A 9,470-nucleotide genomic window follows, 5' to 3' on the forward strand; every position below is an offset into this window, starting at 1 on the left:
GTCTTATATACAAATATATTTTATGTCTTCTGTACAAACATATTTTATGTCTTCTGTACAAACATATTTTGTTTCTTATGTACAAACATATTTTATGTTTACTATACAAACATATTTTATGTCTTCTGTGCAAACATATTTTATATCTATGTACAAACTTTTAGCCATTAGAACACAAGTTACAAGACGTAACTAAGTAAGCACGGTCTGAATTCATGAACAAAAACTTCATTCTGCATATGTAACTATAAATAAACGCCAAAATGAATGCCAACTTATAAATGTGTTTTTCTCACATCTAAGTATTAGCAAAGGTACTCGGAAATGATGTTTTTACAAATGAATGGTATATTTGGGGCGACAGTCGCCCTTCCACCATTTTGACCGTTAGTTTCCGATAAGTTTCTATAAGTGACATTAAACGTTACTTTCGTTACGTATACTCGTTTACTCTCTGCTTTGCAGATTTATGGTGACTTAATCCTTTCTCAGAACTTCGGCAGCTCATATATATAAAGTCACCAAAACCATATCTAGGAAATTGGTGCCATGTGGCATATGGATTATACATACACGTACCTAGAATTTATAAAATTTATATGGACGATATAGAGATATTTATATCACCATATACCTTAAGCCATTAAAACAAACTCCCTAACAATTTAAAAGCATACGTGCATAAAGTTAATTCTAGGTGTCGCCAATGTCAATTTATTATACTAATAATTTCTTTCTTTTTTCACATAAAAAAATAATATATTAAATGGTGTAATCACACAAAGATACTTACGTCAGGGGCATTATCGTGGCCAGTTAACGTAAGTGAAAGAATGAGGTCGTTCCCGTAAAATCTAAATTCACGATTGAGGTTTTATAAATCATTAACGTTAATAACTTCAGTTAACATAAATGTAGTAGTGGGATCGACAAAGGTTTTATGTCAGTAGGAATTATAAGCATGAATAATGAAGCATTCGTTTAATACAATGAGGTGTTGTTTCCGCAATTTCATTTTCAAATCCTGCATGGTATCCTGTGTTTCTACAGTAGATTCTCAACTAATACTCTTCAATATTCTACAGTATTACGTGTTTCATAAATGATAAATATTATCCATTGCGTTGCTTATAATGATAAATATTATCCATTGCGTTGCTTATAATGACAAATATTATCCATTGCGTTGCTTATAATGACAAATCTTATCCATTGCGTTGCTTATAATGACAAATCTTATCCATTGCGTTGCTTATAATGACAAATATTATCCATTGTGTTGCTTATAATGACAAATATTATCCATTGCGTTGCTTATAATGACAAATCTTATCCATTGCGTTGCTTATAATGACAAATCTTATCCATTGCGTTGCTTATAATGACAAATATTATCCATTGCGTTGCTTATAATGACAAATATTATTCATTGCGTTGCTTATTACCTATCTACCTGTTTTAATTCTATAAGGTGGATTAGACTTTATAAGAAACACATTTCTAATAAGGTAGAAGTGGCAACTTTTAGGCTTTACCAGTGACTGATCCTTCCCTTGTCTTGAATAAAAGGAATCTACTCAGAGATACGAAAAGAAAAGATTAAAAATGTTCAGGAATGTCTCCTGCCTTCCATTATTTCACACTACTTCCAAATGAAAGACCTACCTAAAATTCAACGCATGTGCAGTACATTAGGATAAAACACAGGCTTTGCAATTTGACAGAGATGGATGTTGAAACGTCTAGAGCTTTAAACAGAAAAAAAGGGAACCAATTTTCAGGCTATGTACCACTTCAACGAGACAAAGACATTAACGAAAATCGAAGATTGTCTGTTGACCACCTTGCCATACATTCAGATATATATTTTTTTTAAAAGTCTCAGTCGTCATTTCTCTAGAAATTAGATTGGTTACGTCAAGATGTCTCTATCAATGTACTCTTTTTTATAGGCAACATTGAGATAATAAGTAGGATATCCATATTATATTGATAAAAATATCAGCGAAGTTTTTGTAATTCTATTACAAAATTTAATGAACTACGTAAAACGTTACCAACATTTATTTTATCTCGTCTAAAGTGCAAATACTTTTAGACATTGGGAATACGTATTCGGTTCTTAGTTTACAAAGCACATATGACTGTATATATATATTTGTTTTCATCTTGATCAGCACCAAAAGGTTCCTGTGTATCACTAGCAAGCTACATTGCATTATTTGTTCTTCTTTTAAAGCCAACTGTGGCTTTAAAAGTGTAGTCAGATGCATTCGCTCAGGAACTCTTTTTTTTCTCTTTCTTTTCTTACATACTTTTATATCCTTTCACTTCAAGTCGGTGATTTATCTCGCATAAAGCATTACATCGATACAAAATAATTCATCATATTCAAAACAGCATCAAAGTCGACTTTGTGATGCATTTTCTCGACTTCAGTAAAAGATTGAGAACCTCGCCGAATTCTGATAGCGAATGAATTGGCAGCTGTGCTCTCAGTGTCTGCCAGGTGTTCAAAAATCGTAAGAATTTTGAAGGAAAATATAAACCTACATATGAAACAAACAATTATATTTATCATTTAAATCACATAATTATTAAAATAGCTACTTACGTTCCAACATTGAGATGAGGCTTATTGAGCAGATGGAGCAACAACACGCCCCCCCCCAGTGGCACAGCGCTATATCTGCGGACTTACAACGCTTGAAACCGAGTTTCGATACCTTTGAAGTCCAGATCACAGATAGCCTATTGTGTAGCTTTGTTCTTAAACTACAAACAAACAAGCAACAGTATTTTTGAAAGGATACATGTTACAGAATTGGGAAAAAATATTCACGCTTAACTAGGTAACATTGGGTTACCAGTAGAAAATATGCATAGTAAGATTTACAGCCAAATTCTTTGCTATACGACGAGAATTTTTGCTCATTTTGGTTGAGTTAAAATATTTGAAGTATCAGTTGAAAGGATATTAATATCAGTCATTTTGGGAAATAACGGCTAACAGTGCATAATACAGAAGATGGAACAGATTTCTTAAACTTAACAATAGCTTTACAGCTACTAATCTATCACATATATGTTCTTGTCCTAAAACGAAACACGCCTTTGCTTCTGAAGGAGGAACTAACTACAACAGTGCATCAAAATGGCTACAAAGATAGGAGAAAGCTTAGACAGTTTAGTTTTATTTCTTAAATTTCGCAGTAATCAACTAGGTTTAGGCATCGATACAGTATTTATCCTTATCATAAGACTAATGTTAGTTAATTAATGGTGATATAAACACCGTTACAAATTACTTAATATTCTTATACATTTTGAATAAGTGTTTCCACTTATTGGAAAATTATGTTTCACAAGTATTTGATTTTTTTAATTAAAAATTTATACTTATATGCCTCCTAATAAAATCACTTTAAAACGTTAATCAGTCCTCTAGAAAACACACGTTTCGTATGATATAACATTCATTGTTCTAAATGTTTTTGTTAAGGCTTTTATCTTTACAGTAACCTACAGCTTAGGTTAGGATAAGAAAACGTTCTGAGGACATTCACTAGTTCTGGTGAAAAAAAAAATCTATTGTTGATTATGAAATTTTATCAGCTGTATCACGTGATGTCTAGTCACACCTTTAAAAGCTTATTTTTATGAAGAACAAAACAACAACAGTAAATTAAAATAATACATCTAAAAAAGCTAGCGGTGCTCTTTTGTAGTTGTAAAACTTTCTTTCTGCTTTTGAAAGCAAGTCTTATATTGTGTAGCATGATTATATACTCTTCGGTTGGCTAACTTAAGCGGTGTTTTGTTCTGATGAATTTTCAGATATTTTTTTCATGAATGTTGAATAACTAGAATATATTAGAGTAGATTAAATAGCATTTACTCCTAATGAACAGATAATTTTGGTTATAAAGTGCTCGTAAACAGTAAGTCTCCCTGTGGCTCAGCGATAAGTTTAAGGTTTATAAAGCTCGAATCCCTTGTTCGATTCCTCCCAGTGATCACAGTGGAGATTGCCTAATGTGTAGTCTGTGTTTAACAAAAACGATACATCACAATTCTCAGACTTGATGTAAAAGTTATCAAATTACTCTAACAGCTTCAAACAAAATTATATATGTAATTACGTGTAAGCATATTCTGTTTACGCACTCTTTTCTAAGAGAAACAATCAGTTAAGATCAACATCCGTGTTTAGTAATTTATGAAATTATTTATAACTTAGTTCGTGGCTGCCATATCTAAAAGGCTAACACAGTAGGATGGATGAAACCAAATGGTTACTCACGATTCATTAGTTTTGTTGTTGTTGTTTTGGAGGCTTTGTATCTATGGGGAGTTTCAGTGAAATTAATTTTTGAAGATATTAGAATCGAACATTAATTAAACTACTTAGTAAAGATGTCTTCTGTATTTATCGAAATCTCCAAGTTACTACCCACGTGGAATAAAAAAATAACATTTAAAACGAACGAACATACAAGTGTATCGAATTAGTAATATAAATTATTCCTATTTGAAAATGTGGGTGTTGAATATGTATTGAGTTTTCTAATTCTTTAAATTTACGATTTTGTTTTTCTAGTGTAAAGTAAGTAAACTAAATATTTGAGCATATATATGTACAGTAAAGTACGTCTTGCACGTATCTCTGATGTCAGAAACTCGAACAAAAACGTTTCGTGAGACTTCTCTGCTGTTTAAGGTGAGTTGTATGGATGAGACGTGCTCCTACAGCTTATATATTATTGTCATAAATATGTAAGCAGTAATCCGACGTACTGTTTTATATAAACCGTTGAAACTACCAGATAACGAGTTAGACACGCATTATAATGAATCTATATTTTACAATGGAAAAGAAATCACATCTGTCAAATATGTTTGTACAGAAGATATAAGATATGTTTGTACATAAGATATAAAATATGTTTGTACATAAATATAAAATATGTTTGTACATAAATATAAAATATGTTTGTATAGTAGACATAAAATATATTTGTATATAAGACATAAAATATGTTTGTACATAAAAAACAAAATATTTTTGTACATAAGTTATAAAATATGTTTGTACATGAATATAGAATACGTTTGTATAGTAGACATAAAATATGTTTGTACATAAGAAACAAAATATTTTTGTACATAAGATATAAAATATGTTTGTACAGAAGACATAAAATATGTTTGTATAGTAGACATAAAATATGTTTGTACATAAGAAACAAAATATGTTTGTACAGAAGACATAAAATATGTTTGTACAGAAGACATAAAATATATTTGTATATAAGACATAAAATATGTTTGTACATAAGAAACAAAATCGTGTCGTACAGCAGATAAAAATGCCCATAGTTTCATGAATTCAGACCGTACTTACTTAGTTAAGACGGAAAAAGGCTGTCATTGGTTTACTAAACGTTCAAGAGAATTAACAAACTAAAAAGGCTGTCGTTGGTCTACTATACGTTCAAGAGAATTAACAAACTAAAAAGGCTGACGTTGGTTTACTATACGTTCAAAAGAATGAACTTACTGAATAAAATGAAATGCATTACATAAAAGCTAGTTGATGAGGAAAAGCTGATGACGACAAAACCTTGTCGAAACGCTGTACATTTGCTGTTATGTTAAACTTATATTAAAGTTTTTCTTCATTACCCATTCAAGCCGTCTCCAGCCATTATAAAATCTAGTTAATTTTTCAATACTAATTGTCTCTTATGAACCCAGTTCAGGACCCCCAAAATTTAGGCATATCTAAACTTGCTAAACAAAGAGAGAGTATCCAGTCAGCAACACCTGTATGACTTTACCTAATCAAATACCGAGAATGACTGTAAAACATATTCAAAGCTAAAAACCAAGGAGCGTTTTTACTGGAATATCACGAGCTCGAACTATGGGCATTTTTATCTGCTCTACGACACGTTAGCCATTAGGACACAAGATGAAGAATTTATAAAAACGGTTAATTCTCTTGAACGTATAGTAAACCAACGTCAGCCTTTTTCAGTCTGTTAATTCTCTTGAACGTTTAGTAAACCAATGACAGCCAAGGTTGTCGTTGGTCTACTATACGTTTAAGAGAATTAACAGACGGAAAAAAGGCTGTCGTTGGTTTACTATACGTTTAAGAGAATTAACAAACTAAAAAGGCTGTCGTTGGTTTACTATACGTTCAAAAGAATTAACAGACTAAAAAGGCTGTCGTTGGTTTATTATACGTTCAAGAGAATTAACAGACGGAAAAAAGGTTGTCATTGGTTTACTAAACGTTCAAGAGAATTAACAGACTAAAAAAGGCTGACGTTGGTTTACTATACGTTCAAGAGAATTAACAGACTAAAAGAGGCTGTCGTTGGTTTACAAGACCATGAATGCTATATTGGAACTACTAGAAAAACATGAAAATTAAATGGAGATCTTGATTAAATACCAGAAAAATGGCGGCTAGTTTAGAAAGATAAAAGAAATATATATATACATGAAAAATTAAGAAATGTGATCTATAGCTCTTAAGACTTCAAATTTAAAACTAATGCTGATATTTTTTTACCTGTTCCAAAACCCACCAGTCCATGGAAGGGTTCATCAGGAAAATGGGATCAGTTTGTAGTGGATAAATCATACTGTTGGTTTTATTAGTGAGATTGGAGTAATAATAATAATAAAAGTAGAAAGTTCAGTTTCTTCACTATTTTCACGAAAGTTACTAAACCATCAGATTTTCTTTGTTACTTGAGCCTAGCTAGAGCAAAAATCTATAAAATACACATCAACTTAGGATTTTTGATAAATATTTGCATTCAGACGGTTAGAAGGAAAATAAATAAATAAAACCCGTGAAAGCCAGTTCAGTACTTGAAGAAGAAAAGCTTGTGATGAATTGTGAAGCGTTGTACTAGATAGGAGCAGCAAATCCCTAAGAACTAAATATTGTACTTTTTATAACGTGAATGTATATTTGTTTTATTAGAGCGCGAGGATTTTTTAAATACGAACGTGTCAATCATATTGATACGCTATAACTTGTCATATCAGACAAGTTAGACATCATAATGCTTTTTTTTAATACACAGTTATTTTAATATATCAAAAACACAATCTTTAGATAGGTATTGTAGACGAGGAAAGCCAAATAATTTAGCTCACGCAGTGTCAATAAAGCAGGAGTATCAGCTAGAGCTGTTCTGTATAAGCTTTACTTTAAGTACGATAATGGTAAGAGAAAAATACTTTAGTTAACGTTCGGGACAACAGCAATGAAAATAAGACTTATAATTGATAACTTTATGGTGCAATGAATAGTATTCAGACTCTTAAAAAGTAGATGAAATAGAAGTATCCGTAAATGATGTCGAAACTAATTAAGAATGAGAACATGAATGTAACATAAAAAACACTCCTCCAATGTGTATAAAGCACCTGGGAAACACTATGCTAATTTTCTGTTATTAAATAACTATAGAGAAACAATATTTGTCACATAGCGGAATCGACCAAATATTAAAAGACGTTTTTAAAAGTTGTTGTGACTTAGGAGCTACGTCCCTAATTAATGAGTTTATTATTTTTTAAACTTCATGTTTGTTTGTTTTTACTCAAAAAATGTTCTTACAAATTTGAACAACATTAAAATCAAAAGGCTGTCGTTGGTTTACTATATGTTCAAGAGAATAAACAGACTAAAAAAGGCTGACGTTGGTTTACTATACGTTCAAGAGAATTAACAGACTAAAAAAGGCTGACGTTGGTTTACTATACGTTCAAGAGAATTAACAGACTAAAAGAATGGCCTGGTGGTTAGGCTGCTCATAACATCAACAAATTCATTTCCTTCCGTTCATGGTCTCGAATGGCCTGGTGGTTAGGGTTCTCATAACATCAACAAATGTATTTCCTTCCGTTCATGGTCTCGAATGGCCTGGTGGTTAAGGTGCTCATAACATCAACAAATATATTTCCTTCCGTTCAGGATCTCGAATGGCCTGGTGGTTAGGATTCTCATAACATCAACAAATGTATATCCTTCCGTTCATGGTCTCGCATTACCTGGTAGTTAAGGTGCTCAACCTGAAATCTACGGGTAATAGAGTGCTCAACCTTAAATCTACGAATAACAGAGTGCTCAACCTGAAATCTACGGGTAATAGAGTGCTCAACCTGAAATATACGGGTAATAGAGTGCTCAACCTGAAATCTACGGGTAATAGAGTGCTCAACCTGAAATATACGGGTAATAGAGTGCTCAACCTGAAATCTACGGGTAATAGAGTGCTCAACCTGAAATCTACGGGTAATAGAGTGCTCAACCTGAAATCTACGGGTAATAGAGTGCTCAACCTAAAATTTACGAATAACAGAGTGCTGAACCTGAAATCTACGGGTAACAGGATAGAAACTTCTACGAATCTTCTTCGTCATTTCAGTCGTGGGAATATTAAATGTCTTAGTCAAGCCCACTATTCGTTGGCGATGAGCGATGTAGACTATTTACCCTCCCCCTAGTGGATAATTTTATAATCAGGGACGACTAGACCAGATAGCCCTCGCTTAGCTTTGCGCGAAACTTCAACAATAAAACTTCCTGTCTTTCGGTATGTCAGCGAAATTATAACGCTAAGATTCGAAGATCGATTCTCCTCAGTGGACAGGCGTAGAAAACCTATTATGTAAACTTATTAACAAATTATCAAAATTTCGCCAAATTAAGCTCCAGTGTCAAACATAACATATTTGTTATAGCTCTTTGGAACCATCACGTCTCACAGTTTCAGTATTAATAATTTTATAAAATTATGTATTCATTTTAATACTTATTTGCTTTATCAAGTCAGCTAATGAACTTCCACTTTGCGGGCGTCCCAGTGGCATAGCGGTATGTCTGCGGACTTACAACGCTAGAAACCGGTTTCGATACCCGTGGTGGGCAGAGCACAGATAGCCTATTGTGTAGCTTTGTGCTTAATTACAAACTAACTACCTTGCGGTCACTGTCTTTGTGGTTTTTACTGATACTTTCCTGTTACTTGATAATTTAAAAACTCTTAAGTGATTGATGTATAGATTTCTGTCTATTTCGTTCTAATAATCCTGATCAGAAATTAGTGTTACTAAGACAAGGGAACAATAAGCTCTGATAAAATCCAATCTTATGGACAATACTTTACCGTACAAGTTTTCCCCTTCTTCTTAGTAAGTACCCTATTTGTATAACGTACGTTCATCCTATTAGTAGTTCATTTATTCGTAAGCTTATACTGCTTGTAAATATTTTGTATCTGTTGGTTTTAGATTAAAAGTAGCTCCATTCCTTTGTTTACCAGAGCTTACGATTCTCGTGTACACTTTAATGTCACAAATGGTATTCGGTAACAAATCTGATGAAAATGTCCAAAGTAATATTGCAAAGAGGATACAAATGGTAAACTAAAAGTTATACC

At 32.4% G+C, this 9,470-nt stretch overlaps 1 protein-coding gene across 1 annotated transcript in view; it reads left to right on the forward strand.

Moving 5' to 3' along the window:
- Nucleotides 1–145: 145 nt before the first annotated feature.
- Nucleotides 146–9,470, forward strand: part of LOC106471278 — a 33,287-nt gene continuing 23,962 nt past the window's right edge. Inside the window, exon 1 of the mRNA XM_022399887.1 lies at nucleotides 146–150. The gene's annotated coding sequence lies outside the window, so the exon portion shown is untranslated. The remainder of the gene's footprint in view (nucleotides 151–9,470) is intronic.

The sequence above is a fragment of the Limulus polyphemus genome, unplaced genomic scaffold (assembly GCF_000517525.1).
Source record: "Limulus polyphemus unplaced genomic scaffold, Limulus_polyphemus-2.1.2 Scaffold4512, whole genome shotgun sequence".
Taxonomy (NCBI): Eukaryota; Metazoa; Arthropoda; class Merostomata; order Xiphosura; family Limulidae; genus Limulus; species Limulus polyphemus.